Source organism: Ovis canadensis, chromosome 15 (genome assembly GCF_042477335.2).
Source record: "Ovis canadensis isolate MfBH-ARS-UI-01 breed Bighorn chromosome 15, ARS-UI_OviCan_v2, whole genome shotgun sequence".
NCBI lineage: Eukaryota > Metazoa > Chordata > Mammalia > Artiodactyla > Bovidae > Ovis > Ovis canadensis.
In genome coordinates, this window is record NC_091259.1 from 12,011,951 (window position 1) to 12,034,218 (window position 22,268).

The following is a 22,268-nucleotide window of genomic DNA, read 5'->3' on the forward strand; positions in this document are numbered from 1 at the left end:
AGTTTCAAGTCAAAATCAGAATATGAAATGTGATAAGAGGTAACATTTACAGAATTAAGTATGAAAATGCAGAGTGACCGGAACATGACTGTTGGGGCAGAGTGACGTCTCCAATGGCAACACCTCATTTTCACCTTCTTTTTCTCCATTTCATGTTAATTTATATATAACAATTTTATAAACATTAAAATCCAAGATACTTCCTTGGAAATGTTTAGGAAAAGAGCAAATTAGCCAAGATGGTGTGGTCAGGCTGTCTGGCTCCACATCCTCTTGCTCCTGTCCCACGTTTTGTAAATAATGATTAGGTAGCAGTCGAGGTTACTTATAGCACTGGGCATGCATGTCAGGAGGTTCTTGCTTGGTCACAGGCTGCTTGTGTTCTGTAAGCATGTATAGGCTTCACCTGGAAAGCCGTAGGCTGTGTTGCTGAGGCTGCATCATGGCTGCATTGCCTCCGCCCACTGGGTCAACCAGGAGAGAATGCAGCGTGTCTGTTGCTATGGCTGCCGTGCCAGCCAGGAGAGGATAAAAATGTGTGCACCCCTCTGGCTCCTTTCCCTTCCAGCTCCCCCACTCACACTTCACCTACCCAGGGTTCAGCGAACAGTGTGAAAAGTGAGACAAAATGAAACCCCTCCTTTGTAGACAGTGTTTGGCCCGCTTCTTTTCCGTATGGTGCTGACCTCATAGGCGTCTTAAGTAACTCTGTGTCTGAAGGTAGTATGAGTATATATAGTGGCCTTGAAGAAAGGATTGTCAACATGTGCTTCTTAGGTGCAGCAGGCATCTGTCTAAGGTACGTTCAGCAGCACTTCCACTGGGTCGCCTCGTAGCTCCTGTCAGGGTATTTCTCATATAACGTTTTGATGAGTCACCCTAACACATTAACATAGTTTTAGGTGATCTCTCTGAACTGTTTGAGCTCAGTGAGAAAGGACATGTTGTAAAGACAACACTGACTCTATTTTCTGTCTTATAAACACATAGTCAAATTCATCACGAAGGTTGTATTTTGATGTTATGAATGTACATGTACTTTTATCACTGACTTTATGCTGAAAGTCACAAACTATGGCCTTAATGGAGTAGGTTCAGAGTTAAGTCTTTGAAGCCTAGCAGCTAGACTCAAATCTAGACTCTCCACTGACCATAAGGCCCCAAGCAAGTTATGTACATTTTCTAAACTCGTCTGCTTCATTCTTCTTCCTCCCACCTCTAGTCTCCTCATCCTCTGCTCTTTGAGGCAACAAATAATTTTTGATAGGATTGGGCTTAGTGATTAGAAAAAAAAAAAAAAAACAACTTAAATTTTAAGGATGAAGAGTGTGATTTACTAATGTCCCCAAGGATCCTGCATCTAATTATTGCAGAACTCAGAGTCATTACTCTTCTTCCTCTGCTTCTTTTATCAAAGTCTCTCTCTCTCTCCCACACACATACACACACACACAGATCTAAAACATCATAGAAGGCTCGAAGACAAATCATTACAGGAAGCATCCTGGAAGCATCCCATGTTTCTTAATGCTGGTGATGATGTTGGAGTCTGTCTCCTGAGTATGTGTACTTATAGAATGGCCTCAAGATCTTTTGCTTTAGGAGAAAAATACCTTCGTTACTGGTTGCTCCCCTTCACTCTCATTCCGTAATATTTAGCAGCATAATTGAGTGGATGTCTCTTAGTCTTTTTCAAAGCCTGGAGTCTGGGGTAGTTGCCCTAGTTTGCTGGATCTCAGGGGAAGCTCCTCATAAAGTATTTATATAACCCACAATCATGGAGCTTTGAAAGAAGAGGATTTTGTTTTGTTTTTTGTTCAGAGATGATAAATGTTCACAAAATTTGGTGAGCATATGTGGGAGAAAAAATTAATAGCCCTGACAGATAGTCTGTATCTCTAGAGAAAGCTGTATATCTGATCAGCAAGTTCATTAGCATGTCTGTTGTGGACACCAGTGATTAATCTGATTGAAGGAATTTTTATTTTCTCCCCTTAACATGCTTTTTCAAACATGCCCCCGTGTCCCCAGGAAATAGGTTTGAATTGACTATTTTATTGCAGTTATTTAAAGGATATTTGTAGCAACACAAAAATCTATTCATTTTTAAAATGTCAATTCTCAGCTGACTTGGATGGATAAGCATATTTACTTAATATAGGTAATTATTTCTAAGCTATTCTGAAGTGTTGAGCTGCCACCTGGATATATTTTTCAATCTAACCAGAAAAACATAATTTAATTCAAAGCATAAATGGACTGTTACATATGTTGATAACACTGATTCTTTTCACATACTTTATATGAATTCAGAAAAGTCTTTTGTACTAGATGGAGTCAGTGAGCAACAGTGCACAGGGCCAGAGCCGATGACACATTAGGGAAGAGCAGGAGGAGAGCTTTTGCCTCTTCTGTGGCCAAGAAGAGCAACAGAGATGAGAAACATCCCAGGGAGAACTGGCCCAAGATTCTAAGTGGAATGCTGGTTGAAGGTATTTGTTTACGAGTGACAGGGAGAACACAGGGAACTTCTGGGGAGGGAGTCAGCAGTTGCTAGCTCATTTTCTTACAGGTCCAACAAAATGTCACTGAAAAACTTCCCCATCCCCTCCTCCTCTGCATTAGAAAAGCTTAGCTTTGATTTTTTTAATTGATTATTCATCTTTTTATTAATTTATTTTAATTGGAGGATAATTACTTTACATACTGTTTTTGCCATACATCGACATGAGTGAGCCGTGGGTGCACATATGTCCGCCCATCCCTCTGGGTTGTCCCAGAGCATGTGCTTTGAGCACCCTGCTTCATGCATTGAACTTGCACCGGTCATCTATTTTACACATGGTAATATATATGTTTCAGTGCTGATCTCTCAGATCATACCACTCTGTTGGCCTTCTCCCACAGAGCCCAAAAGTCCGTTCTTTACATCTGTGGCTCTTTTGCCATCTTGCATATAGGATCATCATTCCCATCTTTCTAAATTCTCTATATATGCATTAACCATTTAAAGGCATTTTAAATATAGTACTGTGTACATGTGAGGACTTCCCCAAAGGCTGAGCAGGTGAAGAATCTGCCTGTCATGCAGGAGACATGGGTTCAATACCTCAGTGAGAAAGATCCCCTGGAGGAGAATATAGCAACCTACTCCAGTATTCTTGCCTGGCAAAATCCCATGGACAGAGGAGCCTGGTGGGCTACAGTCCAAAGGGTTGCAGAGAGTCAGACATGACTGAGTGGCTGAGCACAGACACACATCACAGCATGTACATGTCAATCCCAAACTCCCAGTCTGTCCTTCCTCCACACTCTTCCTCCTGGAATCCATAAATTCATTCTCCAACTCTGTGAATCTATTTCAGTTTTATAAATAAGTTCACCTGTATCTTTTTTTTTTAAGATTCTACATATAATCAATATCCTGTGATGTTTATCTTTCTCTGTCTGACTTACCACTGTAGAATTACCCATAGCAGCCAGCAGTCACGGGCAGTATACTTAGGTCTGAGTTAGCGACTCAGAGGCCGTCTTTCAGCTCGTCCCACCCTGCTGGGAAGAGGAGTAAGTAATGAGAGAGTAGCGATGCCTCTCCCCCTTCATCGCAGGTAGATGGGGACCCAGGCCCAGTCTAACAGGACTGCGCTTGTCCAGGCTCCTAGGCCAGCCCTGTGGCCCATACCTACCTGGTCTATAGAAGCTGATGAAACCTGGCATACAGAGGAAGAAGCCACATGGGTCAGAATGCTGTCACTCTACGTGTGCAGGGGCAGAAAAGTCAAGTTACACCCAAGTGCACCTGATACCTGGGGCCTTGCTGGTTGCTGACCTGGACAAAACCCAGATCTAGAAGTGAGATGCCAGAACATGGTCAGAATGTTATTCATAACATAGCAGATCTGTATAATCATTTGCAGTTCTAGCACTGCACATTTCTGATACAACCCCCTATTAATAAGTCTCTGGGGATGACACAGTGTCTTTATGAAAAAGAAAAAATAGCCAGCAAGCAAAATCAAATTAGGATTTAGTTTATCGGCCTTCAAATGCCATTTCATTATGAAATCCATTCTTGGGCTATGGTCCATTTAGGCCAGTCTCCTGCAGGGGCTGTCTCCCATACAGTGAAATGACAACTGATGTTCAAGATATGATGTATTTTCAAAGCTAGACTTGTATTTAGCACCTTCTAGGTCTTAGAAACATTGCTAAGAGTTGGGCAAATAAAGATATATAAACTAGAATTCCTAGTTCTCATTTTAGCAGAAGAGACAAATAAATGTCAAAGGAGTGCTATCCTGGAAACAGATTAGATGCCCTGGAGCTCAGGGAGAAACGGGTGAATCAGCCTGACACAGCAGCAGTGTTCGGGGAGGAAGGCTGCTGGAGCCGTCTTGAGGGATTAGTTGTTCCTTAGGCAGAGGTCTCAGAAGAAAAAACAAAAATTCAATAGCATGTGACAGACTGCTCTAACGTGGGAATTTTTACAACATAAATTAGAAAAGCTCAGTAAATTAGAGAACTAGATTTGAATTAACATATAATAACCATAACAATGTAAAGTTAAAACTATGGGCTATTTTCACCTTGGAGCCATTATTTCACTTGTAAAGAGGTACTTTGTGCTTAGTTTATCAAAACAGGACATTTAAGAATCGTGTGGTATTGGAAATGCTGACGGTTATTTTTAACGGCTTTTTTAGGAGAAGATACATATATAGATTGTATTTGTTTGGGAATGTTTCAAGTTTGTATTTGCTTAGAAATATTAGCATTTTTGAAGAACATACCCATGTTAATATAGCTCCAGAAGAACAAATGCTGTTGTAAAGCTACTCTGAAACTCCCTAGTTTAAATCCTCCTCTTTGCCACTGAAATACTTTTTTTAGTTAGATTCATTGAGGTATAATTTGCACATAGTAGAATCCACCTTTTTAGGTATATGGGTTGCGTTTTAACAAATATAAACAGTTCTGTAGCCATCACAACCATCAAGATACGGAACTTTGTTGTTACCTGAAAGCATTTTCTGATGCTTCTCTGTAGTCAGTCCTCTCGCCATGACCCCACGTTCTGTCAATTTCTGATGTGCTTTCTGTGCCTTTCCTGAATCTCATATAAATGGAATCATGCAGCATTTAGACTTGTGTGTCTGGATTCTTCCACGTAGCAGATGCTTTGCAGATTATCCATGTTCTTGCATGTATCCATAATTCATTTTTATTGTTGAGTGGTTCCATTGTTTGGAAATTCTGTAATCGGTGTGTCCATCTAAATGCCCAGGCATTTGAGTATTTCTGGCTTTTGGCTGCTATAGGTAAAACTACTGTGAACATTTGTGTAGAGGTCTGTAATGTTATTTCATTGGTACAAGTATCTGTCAGTGTGGTTAGTATTTGTTTAACTGTATGAAACTCCAAACCATTTTCCACAGTAGCTGCCCCTTTGTGTATCAGAGTTCTAGATGTTCTGCACCTTTGCCAACACGCAGTATTGTTGCTGTTGACATTGTTATATAATCTTAGCCATTTTAGTAGATGTGTCTTGATATCTTGTGGTTTTTGTTTTCATTTCCCTAATGACTAATAATATTGAACATCTTTTTTAAAGCTCTTGTGTACCACTCATAGCTCTGTGGTGAACTGTCTCTCAAATCTAGTGCTCATTTTGTATTGGGTTGTATTTCCTGTTATTAAATTGTAAAAGTTTAAATATATATATATGTATAATTGAATATTTATCAGATATACATTTTATAAATAATTTCTCCCTGTCTGAAGTTTATCTTTTTGGTTTCTTAAAGTATTTTTCTTAAGTTTTTTAACTCTGATGAGGCCAAATTTTATTTTATTTTTTTATGGTTCATGAGTTTTATGTTCTACCTAAGAAATCTTTGCCTAATCTTCACCAAGAAAATTTTCTCCTATGTTTTCTTCTAGAAGTTTTAAGGCTCTACATTAACTTCTGTGATCCACGTGTGTGTGTGTGTGTGTGTGTGTGTGTGTGTGTGTGTATGGATGCATTACTGTTTTAGTATCATTTGTTGAAAAGATAGGTCTTTCTGTACTGGATAACTTTGGCATCTTTGTTGAAAATTAGCTGACCACATATATAAGGATTTGTTTCTGGACCCTATCTGTGAATCCCTATGTATGGATGTATATGATGGTCTGACTGTGTGCTAAATCAAATCACCTTGATTACTGCAGCTTTGCAGTAAGTATTGAAATCAAGTATTGTGAGATTTCCAACAATCTTTTTTTTAAATTCATTTTAACTATTTTAAGTCCTTTGTTTTACATATAAATTATAAAATCAGATTGCTAATTTTTACCCACAAAAGTTTTTTACTGGGTTTGAACTGGAATTACTTTGGTTCCATGTATTAAATTATGAGGAACTGACATCTTAACAATATTGAATCTTCTAGTATTTTTCTTATCAATGTTATATAGTTTTTTGCATACACATCTTACACATATTTTGTTAGATTTATCCATATGAACTTTGTGTTTTTGATAATATTAAACAATTTAAAATATAATTGATAATATTAAAATATAATTTTAAATATTAATTTAAAATATAATTGATAATATTAAATAATTTGATTTCCAAATGTTTATTAGTAGTACAGAAATATGAAGTTGACTTTTGTATTAAATAATAGTTTTAAACTTTTTATTAAAATGTAAATATGGAAAGAAATCACTTTTAAAATTCAATTTTGCTGAGTTTTCTTGGAAGTTCCTGTCATGGTATAGAGGAAAAACATTTTTACTAAAGTGTATAGTAGTTACTGGCTTCCCCAATGGCTTTTGGCAGTAAAGAATCCTCCTGCAGTGCAGGAAGATCCCCTGGAGAAGGAAATGGTTACCCACTCTAGTATTCATGCCTGGAGAATTCCCTGGACAGAGGAGCCTGGCAGGGTACAGTCCATGGAGTTACAAAGGGTCCGACATGACTGAGCGACTAACACTTTTGCATAGTAGTTATAATGTCACTGAACAATGTCTTACTTTATACCATAATTATTTAGAATTAGTGTGCTAATTAGAATCTAATTTGCTACTTAGAATCTAAGAGTGGTAATAATATTAGAGAAAGTTACTTCCCTGGGCCTTAAATTCTTCCCCTGGGAATATTTTTTTTTTTTCTTCAGAATTTTGTGAGATTAAATGAGATGAAATGCAAAACAATGTGGATTTTGGTGCATAGTCAGTGCTCAACCAAAGTCAGTTTCCTTCACTTTCTTTCCCTTGTTGAAGGCTGTGTTAGTTTCCTAGGTCTGCTGTAACAAATTACCGTAAACTCGTTGGCTTAAAACAAAATAAATTTACTCTCTGTGGAAGGCAGAAGTCTGAAAGCAAGGTGTCATCAGGGTGGTTCCTTCCAGAGACTGTGAGGGAGCATCTATTTCACGGCCCTGTCACAGCGGCTTGCATAGTCCTTGGTGGTCCTGAGCTTGTGGCTGCATCATTCCAGGATGTAGTGACTGCCTGTGTTCTCACGTGGACATCCCCCGTGTATCTGTGTACGAGGTCTTCCCCTCCTTACTCTTGTAAGGATGCCAGTTGTTAATCTCAGGGCTCACCCTGAATTCAAAGATCATTAAGTTAATTATATCTGAAAGGACCCTATTTCCAAATAAGGTCGCATTGACAGCCCCTGAGGGGTTGGACTTGAACATATCTGTTCTGGGGATACTATGCAACTTACTATGAATGTTCAGATAAAAATTAATGGTGCAAAGAAATATTTAATATTGTTATGTACAACATAAGTGAAGAATATAGAAAAGTGATGTGCACAAAGCACCAGCTGGGAAGCCACAGTGGGCCAGGCGTGGCTAAGCTCTGCCACCAGAGCTCTACCAGTTGCTGCCTTGCATCCTCTAGGCCGGTCAGGATAGCCCAGGACAGGGCGAAAAATAAAGGAATATGGAAAAGACACAGATGGGGTATGTGAGGGATTCATATTTGTAGATAATCTGACATGTACATGGATTACTTTCTCCCTCTTTTCCATCTACATTTGAAAAATCTTTACTTTTTAATAGATTTATATATGTAAAAACCGCAGTCAGTTTTTGGATAAGTGTGTTTTTAACAATTTTATATCATGTTATAATCTATTAACTTGGAGGTTGTGGTGAATAATCTGGCTCTGTTTGTTGATTTTTGTTTTTTATTAGGCATATTGTTTTAAAAGGCAAAAGTAAATTAATAAAAAATAGAAATTACTCTCAGTGTTATGTGTGTGTGAGTGAATATGTGTTTTCTCTCTTGAAGGAAGCACATTCAGACTCAAAGGAGAGAAATGTCATTTCTATGGCAACGGTGCTATTATACTTGTGCTTCGGTAGAATTTCTGTAGCACGTTGCATCACTGTAGTTGGCACCTTCAAAGGACTTAAAGTGAGGAAATAATACATCAATATTGTCACTTTAGTAAAAATTGGAAAAATTTCTTCAAGTAAAAAATATTTTCAAGTAATCACATTAATGGTATATTTTAGATTTTAATAATAAAGTTCTGATTCATTAAACCTTTCTGTTAATCCCTCAAATTATTTTTTATTTTTACTAAAGATTGATATTTGCCTCATAGCTCCAGTTATGGCCCAGACACAGTACGACTTTAATATGTTATTTCTATTCCTTGTAGCAACTTGACTTAGAAGTAGTGCTGGGCTTTATAGGTGGCTCTAGTGGTGAAGAACCTACCTGCCAATGAAGGAGACATAGGAGATGTGGGTTTGATCTCTGGGTTGGGAAGATCCCCTGAAGGAGGGCACAGCAACCCGATCCAGCATTCTTGCCTGGAGAATCCCACAAACAGAAGAGCCTGATGGGCTACTGTCCATGGGACCTCAAGGAGTTGGACATGACTGAAGTGATTTAGTATGCACAGATAAAAAGTTAAGAAAACTTTATTCATGTATTCCTTCAACAATATTTATTGCCAGCCACTATTCTAAATGTCAGACATAGAGCAGTGAATGAATAAGGAAGAGCTAGAAACTGAGAGTGGAGAAGGCAATGGCACCCCACTCCAGTACTCTTGCCTGGAAAATCCCATGGATGGAGGAGCCTGGTGGGTTGCAGTCCATGGGATCGCAAAGGGTAGGACACGACTGAGTGACTTCACTTTCACTTTTCACTTTCATGCAGTGGAAAAGAAAATGGCAACCCACTCCAGTGTTCTTGCCTGGAGAATCCCACAGACAGAGGAGCCCGGTGGGCTGCAGTCCATGGGGTCACACAGAGTCGGACACAACTGAAGCGACCTAGCAGCAGCAGCAGCAGCAGAAACTGAGAGGGCCAGAATTCAAACCCACATTCTAACATCTACATTCTTCCTGATAAATACCTGCTGCTGAGTCTGCTCCACTTTCCAGACTGTTTATATGTGTGTGTGTATGTGTGTGTGTGTGTGTATATATATATATTTGTGCTATGTATATATAAATATAAATGTTACTTCTATTAAATAACATGGCATATATATTCAGTTCAGTTCAGTAGCTCAGTCGTGTCTGACTCTTTGGGACGGCATGGACTGCAACACGCCAGGCCTCCCTGTCCATTGCCATCTCCCAGAGTTTACTCAAACTCATGTCCATTGAGTTTTTTTTCTACTTGCTATCTTTTTTTAAAAATAAAAATTTATTTATTTTAATTGGAGGCTAATTACTTTACAATATTGTATTGGTTTTGCCATATATCAACATGAATCTGCCATGGGTGTACACGTGTTCCCCATCCTGAACCCCCCTCCTGCCTCCCTCCCCATACCATCCCTCTGGGTCATCCCAGTGCACCAGCCCCAAGCATCCAGTTCCTTATAATTAATTCTTTAAATGAATTGCTACCAGAAAATTTGCTTTTGAATATATATATAATATTTGTATAAAAGCTTCTGGTAGTGACAGGTGTGTGCATGTGTGGTTCAGTTGTGTTCAGCTCTTTGTGACCACATGGACTATAAACCACCAGGCTCCTCCATGGAATTTCCCAGGCAAGACTACTGGTGTGGGTCACCATTTCTACTGTGTAGTAACAGGTTATGTTTGTGTTAGATTTTTTAATTGAAATGAACTTTTATATGTCAGATGCTCTTTGTATATTTTTTCTAAATTACAGATATTGTTGTTCTTAATTTAAAGTTAAGAAATTGGGCTTTGGAATGTTAAGGTACTTGCTCCTCCTGAGGCCTGGCTGCCTAAGGCCTTCTTTGTCATCTCCGCCTCTCCGAGATGCTCACTCACCACATCAGAATCCTTTGTCTCTCAAAGTTACTGGTCGCTTCCATCTGCATTTTAACTTATTCTGGTGTCTCCCATCTGAAAGCAGATAAATACTCTTCCTCTGCCCATCTGTTCCTCTCCAGGAGCTACTCTTCCTTTGAATCTAAACAACCTGAAAACATTCTCTACATTTGCTGCCATTGCTTTCTCATTGCCTCTTTAATCTTCACCATCTTAATCTTATTTCCAAAGACTTTGCCAGCCTAATGTTGCAACTGATACCTCATTGCTCATATGTCTAAATTATTCCTAACATGATTGAATATGTTTTTTATCCATTTCTCACATATGTGTTTGAATTGTCTGCTCAAAGCATATGCTTATTTTCTTATGATTGCCCTATTGCTTTTAAATTACCACATATTTAATAGGGGAAATAGATCATTTAATCACTTTTGACCAACATCAGGTAGAATTAAGAAGCTGAAACAACATCACTGATTAAAGGTCAACAGTATATATATGGTTAAGAACATTGGACAAAAAGACTATGAAGGATATTATGCAAATAAACAGCTTTATTTCCCAGCAACATAAAGCTTTCTTCCTCCTTCTCGGTAACCATTTCCCATTAGTCAGAGTCCATTCATGAAATAAACATGTAACCCATGTATGGCAGTGTTTGCCGCTGCAGTATTTGATATAGTGCTCCCTGGAGACTACCTGTTTGCCTCACTGTGTTGTGTTGGAATGGTGAACGTGTGGGTTTCCAGCAAGTTGATCTCATGAAAAGCACCATGACTCCTCTTTTGCTGGCCTCTTTTGCTCCTTTCATAATTTGTGTATCATTTACCTTGATAAATGTAGAGACATTACATGCTCTGACTCGTGCTATATTGTAGATGTCTTTTACTTCTGTTACGGGGCAAAGTACTATCACAACCAAGACTGCCCTACAATTTAGAAACTTCCAAAGAGTATGGCATTGTTCCAAACAATTTTATAGATTCATCAAATTTTACACTGACCTGTGTTGTTTTGTATCTCAGAATCATATCTGGTTTGATTTCTCTGGATCATGCAAGTGTTTATAAAATCCTGATAGATTGAATATACGTGCTTCTTGTTCTGTATTGTCCATTACGAACTATATTCCAAATAACTGATGTGGTTCAAAAGTTCATTTTTTGTGGCTGAAATTGGTTTTACAGATGACTGCAATTACATTAAAAGATGCAAATAATTTATCTTCAGCTTGTACCTATTACAGCTATTTAACATATTTCCATAGGAACAGTATACCAAACCTGGACCATTTTTGTAGTAAGTTAATTATATTCTTACAAGATTTTCAAGTACCTATTAATTTCTGCAGGAAATTACCATCTCGCTTAAGTGAGTAAAGTGAGTAAAGTGGTCACAGTTTTAAAAACAGGTATGTCACGCGAGTGTATGTTCCTCAGTTCTTTGTCTCATCACAACAAAGATTTGGAGTGACGGGCATTAAAGCCCCCTCGGCGGGTCACAGCTCTCAGGTCTTGGATAGACCATGTTATAGCTCTCAGGTCTCGAATGGACCATGTTATGGCTCTTAGACAAATCAGTGTTACAGCTCTATTTTATTTAGAAGATAGCAGGAAAATCCTTCTTCAAGGCGTGAGGGCACGTCGATCAGACACGAGGAGAAGAGTGCCCCAGTGCGTGGGGGAGAGAGAGAGAGAAAGAGAGAGAGAGCTAGCTTTGGCTCCTCTATTTATATGTTTCTCTCTCCCTGGGCCTGTCCTATGTAAATTGGGCCAGCCAGGAGTGTTGCTTGTTTTACTAGAGGTCCTCACTCGGGTCCTTGGACCTTCTTTGGTTCTATTTTCGCGGGCTTTTCCCTTCCTTGTTTTTTAGCCACTGCCATTTTGGACCCCTTTTCCCTATGCTACCTACCTAACAGATATTTGAAAGGCAGACACAAAGAGTTAAATTTCAGTTATTTTGCATAGTGTTTTTCCCTAACTGAAATACAAGAGAGAACAAAATAATGTCTCCTTGGAGGAAAATTTATACATTGTAAATGGACTCTCAACTTCTTAGTATTCTTTCTGAAACCCTTGCAATAAAAAAGGGCTCTTTTTATCCCTCAAACTTATCATTAAGAACTAAAGTTAGATTACTATCTTACCTGAGCTTCTTAAGAGCAGGTCACCATTCCACACTTCATAGTAAAGTATTCATTCAACTAAATCAAAAGCATATAAACCAAATAATCGGAAATGTTTGATTTAAAATAATAGTGTGGAAAATCACAGTTAAGAACAATATTCTATCTCATAAATTACCTCACTGTGGCTGACAGTGAATAAAAAAATATAGAAATTCTGTGCTAGATATGGGTTGAATGGAGATCCCACAGGATATGGATGGAGATTTTTTAAAAGAAGAAGAAAAATCCTTTCTGACTTTTTCTATAGCATACTCAGGACATTTCATACAAAAGCAACTTGTTCCATCAGTCCCTGTGTGGATCAGGCTACCAGTTTAGAAACAGGGTCATCTTTAAGAATCAATCTGATCAACTTTGAGAATCAATCTGATCAACGCCAGAAAGACATGCTTGCTCATGTCAGCCACCTTGCATTAGCCCTAGTTGGATAGAAAAGAACAAATAAAAAAATACCAAAAGACCCACAAACTCTCTTTGATTCTTATTGCAATTTACTCAACAACCATTTACTGAGCATCTTCTGCATCCTAGCTAGGGAATTCCAAAGCTTTCAGCTCATCAATAATTAATGCATGTTTACTATGTCTTATTTGGAGAAGGCAATGGCGACCCACTCCAGTACTCTTGCCTGGAAAATCCCATGGATGGAGGAGCCTGGTAGGCTGAAGTCCATGGGGTCGCGAACAGTTGGACATGACTGAGCGACTTTGAGAGGGTAACAGGCAGGAAGGCCAGGGGTCTCCAAACGGAGGAAATAGCCTGCAAGTGTCAGACATTTTTATCTCTCTTAAGTGGCACGAGGAAACAAACTAGGGATATTTTTTCCTTCTCTATACAAATTTAAAAAGCGGTTTCTCTTAAAATTCTGTGTTGCCATAATGACACCTGGTTTCACCTGAAGTTAACTATTCTCAAACCTAGAGATAACCAATGCCTTTTTCTCATGAAAATGCTTATCTTAAGCTATGCTAATGTACCACGCATTTACCCCAAATTCTGTCTTCAAATTGGTTCCACCTCTTGGCTCAGAACCTACTTGACAAGCCAGCATGCTATACTCAGATATTGTTCCTCTAATCTATGTAAATGAAACTATTTGTATGGTGATCTGCCCTTCTTCAAGATTCAAGTTAATCATTTTATGGCCCAGGATGAATCATTTGGTGCCAAGATTATCCCAAAATGCATCTTATGGGTGAGGGCCTGGTGCCATTCTGAGTTTTAAGACATTCCTTTCATTAACACACTGCTAGTGACTATATAACATCCAGCTGAAGCCTAGCAGGGGGGTACTCCTTCTGTCCCCTTCTGATGCCTATGTCAGAAGCTTTCTCTATCTCCTTTATACTTTAATAAAACTTTATTACACGAAAGCTCTGAGTGATCAAGCCTCGTCTCTGGGCCCGGATTAAATTCTTCTCCTTCGGGGCCAAGAATCCTGGCATCTTTGCGTGATTCAACAACCACCTTTCAACTTCACTTTCACTTTTCACTTTCATGCATTGGAGAAGGAACTGACAACCCACTCCCGTGTTCTTCCCTGGAGAATCTCAGGGACGGGGGAGTCTGGTGTGCTGACGTCCATGGGGTCACACAGAGTCGGACACGACTGAAGCAACTTAGCAGCACTATGTCTTATTAGTAAAGATCTAAGTGTCACTTAAGAAAAGACTTTCTAACAGTACCATCTTCTGTTTCATGAATTCCTAATAGTAAAATTAATAAAATAAGCTCTTTTTCCTTTCTCTTCTATCCTTAAGACTTACAGTAATTAACATAAGGTAGGTTTTGCTGGATTTCTGCTGGGTTCTGCTTATTGTTGGCACTCAGAACTGAGAGGTAGCTCCATGCCATGTTTTGAATTAACATTGTAATTATAAGCATAGACTTCTGCCATAAAAAGAAATGAAGTACTGATATATGCTTCAAGGTGGATGAGCCTTGGGAACATTATGCTAAGTGAATGAAGCCAGACAGAAAAGGTTGCATATTGTATGATTCTATTTAACTGAAATATTCAGAATGGAGTAGTCCATAGAGACAAAACATGGATTGGTGGTTACCAGAGGCTAGGAAAGGGGGGACAGGCTTTCTTTCATATATATTAGGCTTTCTTTTTGGAGCTGGAGCTGGGTAAAGCTGGTGGTTGCACCACATTGTGACTGTATTAACTGCTACTGAATAATTCTACTAAAATGGTTAATTTATGCTATATGAATTTTATATTATATGAGTTGCACTAAAAGTTTTTTTTTTTTACATTTTTGAAAGATCAAACAAAGCACATTGGCTATTTGTATTCTTTTACTATATTGATTACATTCTATAGATGAAGCAGTAGTTATAATATCTGGCAGGCATTCTTATGACAAATGTCAGTGATAAAACTATTTGAGAAACTGTGTAATCACTGATTTTTTCCCCCCAAGGAATCACCATCACACTACTTAAGGTTTTCGCCTAGAATGTTCCTATCTATCTGTTATCTGACTGCATAATTGCCTGTCTTGAATTTTGAATCCTACTGAGGACACTCTATTCTTTTCTACTTAAGTTATTACTGTGATGCTGGAGGCTTGCACTTGGAAAGACTCCCGAGGTAGAATCAGTTTTGCAAAACCATCTACATGCTGGTTTTCCTCTTGCAAATCAGTAACGAAGGTGTCAACCAGAAAGGTCACTAGCAGCCATGCCTGCAGCACCCCATTGATCATCTGAGTAGAATTTGATATATTACCTTTAGTAATACTGCCTTGTCCTTGTCAAATAATTCTCAGTTCATGTTGCGGCCTTAATGGTCAATACAAACAAAATCACTTTTTCTCATTTAATGGTAGTGAGATGCTACTGCCAAACTGGCATGATGTGGGTATCAAGCTTTCTTTGCCACTATTGGACACTGTCACTGGCAGAACTTTTAATTATTGTGACAGCTAATGACACTGCTTTCTGTAATGACAGAGCGCTGATTTTCATTTCTGGATCACCCTGTACTGGCTCTTGCTTTCTCTGGCTGTAATCTGTAGATTCTGTCAGTGCTCATTAGTACCTTAAAAAGGCCTAAGTAACAAGGGTAAATTCAACATGTTTTCATTTTGTCTGGCTAGCAGCCTGTTTTCAGTCTAGAAACACCTCAAGGGTAAGAGCGATGATTGTTGGTGATAAATTAACTGGATATATGTGTGGCTCAGTGGTAAAAAATCCACCTGCCAATTCAGGAAACACAGGAGACACAGGTTTGATCCTTGGGTTGGGAAGATCCCCTGAAGTAGGAAATGACAACCCACCCCATTATTTTGGCCTGGAGAATTCCACGGACAGAGGAGCTCAGCGGACCACAGTCTACTGCAGAGACAGCCACGACTGAGCACACACGTGGTGTCATCCATCCCTGTGAGCTGGCTCTCTCTGACATCAACACCTAAAGTTACAGTTAGTGTCTTAGGCCTGGCACAACACCTGGTGTGATCCTTGGCACCCCCTGTTTCTCACCAGGGGTGGGCATCGCTGGAGATTTGGGAGGGAGAATCATTTTTCTTACAGGATTGTTCCATGCACCAAGGAACTTGGAGCATTCTGGACATGGAGTTCTAAATGGCAGTAGTCACCAGGACAACCCAAAGTACCCCACACGTTTGTGGGTGCCTCCGAGTGGTGCTCATCTAGACCTTGTGCTTATGAGCAAACAGACCCAGAGAGGGATTTGATGTTTTGTATACCAGTGCATATCCAATAAGAGGCAAAAGTGGTGTTGGAATCAAAATGTCCACTTTCCTTGTCCAGTTTGCCTGCTAAGGAACTCTGTCAGGCCATAAAATGACTATTTCATACCCTCTCCCAACTTCATCCTTTGACACTCCCTGCCTTCATCTCACCCTTAACCAAGGCCCTTAATTCACTGTGAAACTGGAAGATAGAGGAGAAACAGATCATCTTCACACCCTCAAGTCTGCCAGCCCATCTTGCACGTGTGTGCTCTGCTCAGCTTCCCGTCACAAACAGTGGACTCTCTGCTCTAAGGCTCACTTCCTCCCTGAACCTGAGGACTGTGCTCCTTGTGTTACCCTTGTTCTCTCTAGCTTCCTCAGTTTCCCTCCCACTGGTCATTCTCACTATATCCAGAGGTGCAGTTACCTTCACAGGGAGAGGAATGCTCTTGCGGCCCCTTCATCTACTGGCGTGTTTCTTTGCTTCCCTGATAGGGTTGTTTCCTAAGAGACCTGGCAGCGCTTGCTCTCTCCACTTCCCCTGGTCCGGCGGGCTGGCCAGCCTCCTCAGACTAGGCTTTCTTTACCTACCACACCCACACACACACTCTGGTTACCTACAAGCTCCCCTTGCCAGATCCAGTCATGAGTTCCCAGCCCTCTTCCTAACCTTCCAGCAGTGTTGGACACAGTGACTACACCACTCTTCAGGAAGCAGTTTCTTCATCTGGCTTCTTAGATGTGATTTCTGTATTTTCCTCCTACCTTTACTGTTTTGGGGCTTCCCTGGTGGCTCAGAGGGTAGGGCGTCTGCCTGCAATGCAGGAGACCTGGGTTCGATCCCCAGGTCGGGAAGATCCCCTGGAGAAGGAAATGGCCACCCACTGTGGTACTCTTGCCTGGAGACTCTGATGGATGGAGGAGCCTGGTGTCTCCTCCATCCATGGGGTCTCAAAGAGTCAGACATGACTGAGCGACTTCACTCTCACTTTCTTTCTTTCCCTTGGCCCCTTTGCTGACTCAACCTCAGCTCTGCCTGTACAACCTCAGCTCTGCCTCAGCTCCGCCTGCACAACCTCAGCTCTGCCTCCTGGCCTCCACAAGGGCCCAGTCCTCAGCTCTTCTATTTTTAACAGAGCAACCAAAGAAGAGTTAACAAATAAACCAAAAGTCTTCCCTTGGTTAAAAGCCTGTAAGTATCCTCGAATTAACTCCAAACCCTTCATTTAGACCACAAGGCCTTGCATACCAACCCCTTCAGGTTATTCCCTGTCCCCCCAGCCACTGACCTCCTTGCCCTTCCTTGACACTCCTAGTTCACTTCTGTGTTGGGGCCTTTGTTTTGGGTGTTTCATCTTGGAATGCTCTCTGCCCAGATCTTCTTAACAGTTCCTCTCTCTCGTCACTCAGGTTCCCTCTCAAATATTAGCATCATCTCCTTGGAAAGATCTTCCTTGACACTTTTATCTAAAGTAGAACCCTCTCCTCTTCCATTGCTCTCTATTCTTTTTGATACTTTAATCTTATGTTCATATAATATATCTTTGCTACACTTTATATATATTTTACTTGCTGTCATTGAGAGGTAATATGGTAGAATGATTAAATATATAGATTATGAATCACTAATTCCTAGATGCAGGGACTTTATATCTCTGTGACCTTGGACATCTTAACCTTCCTTTTCCTCTGAGTCTTACCCTTTAAGATGGAGATATTGTTTGGTACTTATATACTGTTTTAAAGATAAAATGAGCTAAACCATATGCTTAGGATAAATCAGTCACCTAGTACTATGTAAATTATAGGTACTAACATTGTTATGTTTTATTGTTGTTTGAAACTTCCAATGGAAAATAAGCTTCAGGAAGACAGCTACTTTGTAATTCTTGTGTACCACTATTTTCCTAACTCTTGGAGCAGTGACAATACCTGGTGCATTTATGGCTCTTAATATCTAGTTACTGAATGCACAAATGAATGACTTGAAGCTAATTAGATTTGGGTCTCAGTATCCTCTCAAGTGAGTTTTATATGGTCTGAAAACGAGGTAACTTTAAGAACGGTCTATATCAGTAGCAAAGGATAGTCTTTCAGGAGCTAGAAGTGAGTTAGAATACTTACATAAAGTAAGACACCCACATCTTCCTAGCTATCAGTTAAGGTTTTGATGACCTTCCATTTAGTCTGGTTTCCATTTATGTGGACACCATAGGAGGAACAAGGAGCTAGAAAATGTTTGAGGTGAAGTAGGAGACAGAACAACTAGTGATACATTAAAAGCATAAGCTTTGCTTATTTAAGGTAGAAGAGCAGAAAAATAAATGCATGACAGAATAAGAATCAGAGTTCCAACGTTTGACTTTACCCGTTTTGCTGCTATATTATTTTAAATGTTCTCTTAACAATCTGTCCCTTGATATTTCCTATTTAGAGTTGTATTTTTCTTTCTGTCTAATTGAACAGATTCCTCTGAGTAAGTCACCCTCAAGATAAAGACAGAGTCTCCTAGAAACAGAGCTGTTGAATGCCTATGTAAAAGATCAAGTGAGATTACTAAAATATAGCTACATCAAATTCTGAAAGTGTTCTTTTAAGAGAAATACTCCCAGAATTTCACTGATGAGAAATTATACATGGAGTTCAGGAGCCACTATAGTCCTCTCAGAAATAGTGCTAAATTTGTTCATTTGTATCTTGGTAGGCTGAAATAACTCAGTGCTTCCGAAGCACTATCAAACCTAAGGTAAACTTACCTTGGCCATGCAGTAGAACACTTGGGGCCAACTGTCCATGAACATAGTGAGCATACTGCATTCAATCTGACCGCCTCAGCTGTTCCCCACAGCATCTCATCCAAGGAGACTGATCACTAACCTATTCTCTGAACTTCCTGCCAGACTTAAACCCATTCATTTTGTTGACTGCCAAGTTTTTTTTAAATCTCACAAACTATGGAAAGTTATAGTGCATATGGAAATCTTAAGACTTCCACATGTGTCTTTATAGCACTTAGCTACAACCTGAAATATGTTTAGAATGCTTTTCAAAAGGAAAAAGCATATAATAGTGTATACTCACGGTGCTTTTGCATTTTTTCTAAATCACTTTTTAAAAATTAATTAACCTGAATAACAAAGTATTTATATAACATTAGTTAGATAGCGTGAAATGTTTTGCACTTTTCATAAAACTTAGGTTTGCTAGTGATTGAGCACTTAGAGAAGAGCAAACACTGTCTTAGTTTCTTGAATTAATGAAGACACTTTCAGATCAGATCCTCAAGAGTCATTGTATAATGAGGCTTTGACAGTAGAAACCTTGCCATATGGGCACATAAACTCCTATCGCTTATGGAATGTCAATGACATTGCTTTGTGTCAGTTACTGCTCTGGAGACAAAGTGACGGCAGTTGGCAGTTTTTGAACAGAGAATATCTTTGTTTCTGTCTTACTCTAACTGCCCATCTGTTGCTTTCACTTTATGCGATCATTTCTGACAGAATGAAGCTTAAAACACTGGTTCCAGTGTACTTATGTTATTTTTTTTTATTGTTGTTCATTTCTAAATTCTTGATAATATGGGTAAGAGGGAAGTTATTAACCATCAAAATTATTAAACAAATGAATTGATTCAACTGATAGCAAAAGTTGCCTTCTCTATATTTCTGATGTTCATTGATGCCATCAACTTCTCTGATTCTGCAAAAGCTACCTTCATCATAGGTTGTATTGTCCTTTCCGGTGGCGCTTCACCATTTTACTTTTCCTCAAATTATTTGGTGTACCTGCTGTCAGTGGCCAACTTGTTTCTCCTTGGAAACTCCTCCGACGTCTGCTTCCACGGCAGCATGACAATCTGGCCATCTCGCACTCCTTCCCAGCCCCTCAACACTGCACAGCTTTCTACCTGAGAATCCTGGGCTCTCCGTCTCGGCCTCAACCAGGTACTCAGCAAAGCTGCTTCTTCTAGGCCTCATCTAGTTTATAAGGACAACTCTTTATCAAAAACCTGCTCATCTTTTACTGTTCCCCATCGTACAGACCTGTTTGACATGCTGTTCATTGTATTTTGACAGTTTAAAGTAAACTTTAAACTGAATGTCACATGGAGGTGATGTCATTATGTGAGCATCTTGCTGAAGTTTTTTTTTCTGTGCCTTTGTTCAAATATTCCCTTAAAAATTCAAAACCTAGGATTTACTTTGAAACTTAGATTTAATCTATCTCTATCTTCACTCTAAGTGTAAAAACTGGTGTAGTTTATTTTATCAGTGCTTTTTCAGGATACTCTAAGTTCCCAGATAATTTAAATATTTTATCTCATGCCCCCATATTCTAATGTCAGTCTCCACTCATTTTACTTTTTTAGTTGCATAAATATATACCACTTCCAAGAAATCTTGAAAATTGAAAAAGTTTCATGGACTTCAGTTATATTGTACACTTTCTTGAAAGAAATTATAAGGTTTTCCTCATTAAATTCTTTTAATATTTATTTTAAAAAAGATTTTCATATACTTTTAAGTGGTTAACATTCCAGTGTAGAAATACTTAATGAATGAGTTTAAATAAAGTTATTTCTCCTATACAAAATAGATTAAGAAATTCTACTTTCAACATTTGAGCATATAACCTGGAATATTGATCATTCAGGCCTATTAAAAGTACAGCTTGTTTTGCAGTGCCAACTGTGCCATTTCATGGGCTAGAAATGAAAAACCCACTTCCAGCATTTATAGGGCAACCAGCTTTTCTGATTTTCCTGAGATTGAGGGAGTTGCCAGCATGCTGAGCTAGTTTTAAAACGAAGGCAGTCCCAGACAAACCAGGGTGATCTCGCTACTGCAAGAACTGGTCAAACCACTCTTGTGTGCCACGTGCTCAGTCGGGCCTGAGTCTGCAACTCCGTGGACTGCAGCCTGCCTGGCTCCTCTGTCCATGGAATTTTCCAGGCAAGAATATTGGAGTGGGAAATATCCCATTTTCTATTCCAGGGGATCTTCCCAACTCAGGGATTGAACTCAAGTCTCTTGTGTCTCTGGTATTGGCAGGCAGAATTTTTACCACTGCCCAACCTGGAAAGCCCACCTTACCCGGTTAAGGGTTTGTTTCTTGATTCACCTACACTTAAATCTATACACAAAAATATCAGCTATGCAGTTAACCCAAACCTATTTTTTCTAATTTATAGAAAGATAATATAGATATGATTTAGTTTTACTTTACATATTTTAATATAAAAACTCAGTTAAATAAAAAGTCACACCTTCTCTTTATCAGCTTATTAATAACAATGGAACTTTGTCTCTTTTTTCATTCAAATAATCTGTAATTTATTAAGCAAATACTGTTTGCCTCACATAAAATACTAAAAACTAAAGATATAATTATGCACAAGATTATAATCACTCCAGAGAATCCCAGCACTTTAGTAGATTATTGTTAATAATTTGGGACTCCATTCTAGGTTTTTTAAATGCCCAAACATGAATTTTTTTTTTAATTTATTTTTATTTTTTTATTATTTTTTTTTTAGTTTTTAATTTTTTAAATTTTAAAATCTTTAATTCTTACATGAGTTCCGAAACATGAACCCCCCTCCCACCTCCCTCCCCATAACATCTCTCTGGGTCATCCCCATGCACCAGCCCCAAGCATGCTGCATCCTGCGTCAGACATAGACTGGCGATTCAATTCTTACATGATAGTATACATGTTAGACTGTCATTCTCCCAAATCATCCCACCCTCTCCCTCTCCCTCTGAGTCCAAAAGTCTATTATACACATCTGTGTCTCTTTCCCTGTCTTGCATACAGGGTCGTCATTGCCATCTTCCTAAATTCCGTATATATGTGTTAGTATACTGTATTGGTGTTTTTCTTTCTGGCTTACTTCACTCTGTATAATCGGCTCCAGTTTCATCCATCTCATCAGAACTGATTCCAATGAATTCTTTTTAACGGCTGAGTAATACTCCATTGTGTATATGTACCACAGCTTTCTTATATCTCATTGTTTTTGAGATCCCCTGTTCTTTCATGCCCTGGAGTTAAAGTATGTGACAATGCTCCACCATGTTAACTCATCTCTGGGTG

The 22,268-nt window shown here is 39.1% G+C and overlaps 1 protein-coding gene and 1 non-coding gene across 3 annotated transcripts in view; both read left to right on the plus strand.

The window, feature by feature from the left end:
• The window catches only part of PDGFD (platelet derived growth factor D), a 280,450-nt gene that overhangs the window by 101,370 nt on the left and 156,812 nt on the right, over window positions 1-22,268 (plus strand). The gene's annotated exons all lie outside the window — the stretch shown is intronic.
• TRNAC-GCA (transfer RNA cysteine (anticodon GCA)) lies at window positions 16,953-17,024 on the plus strand. The gene has a single exon. It is a non-coding gene; the product is annotated as a tRNA-Cys (tRNA).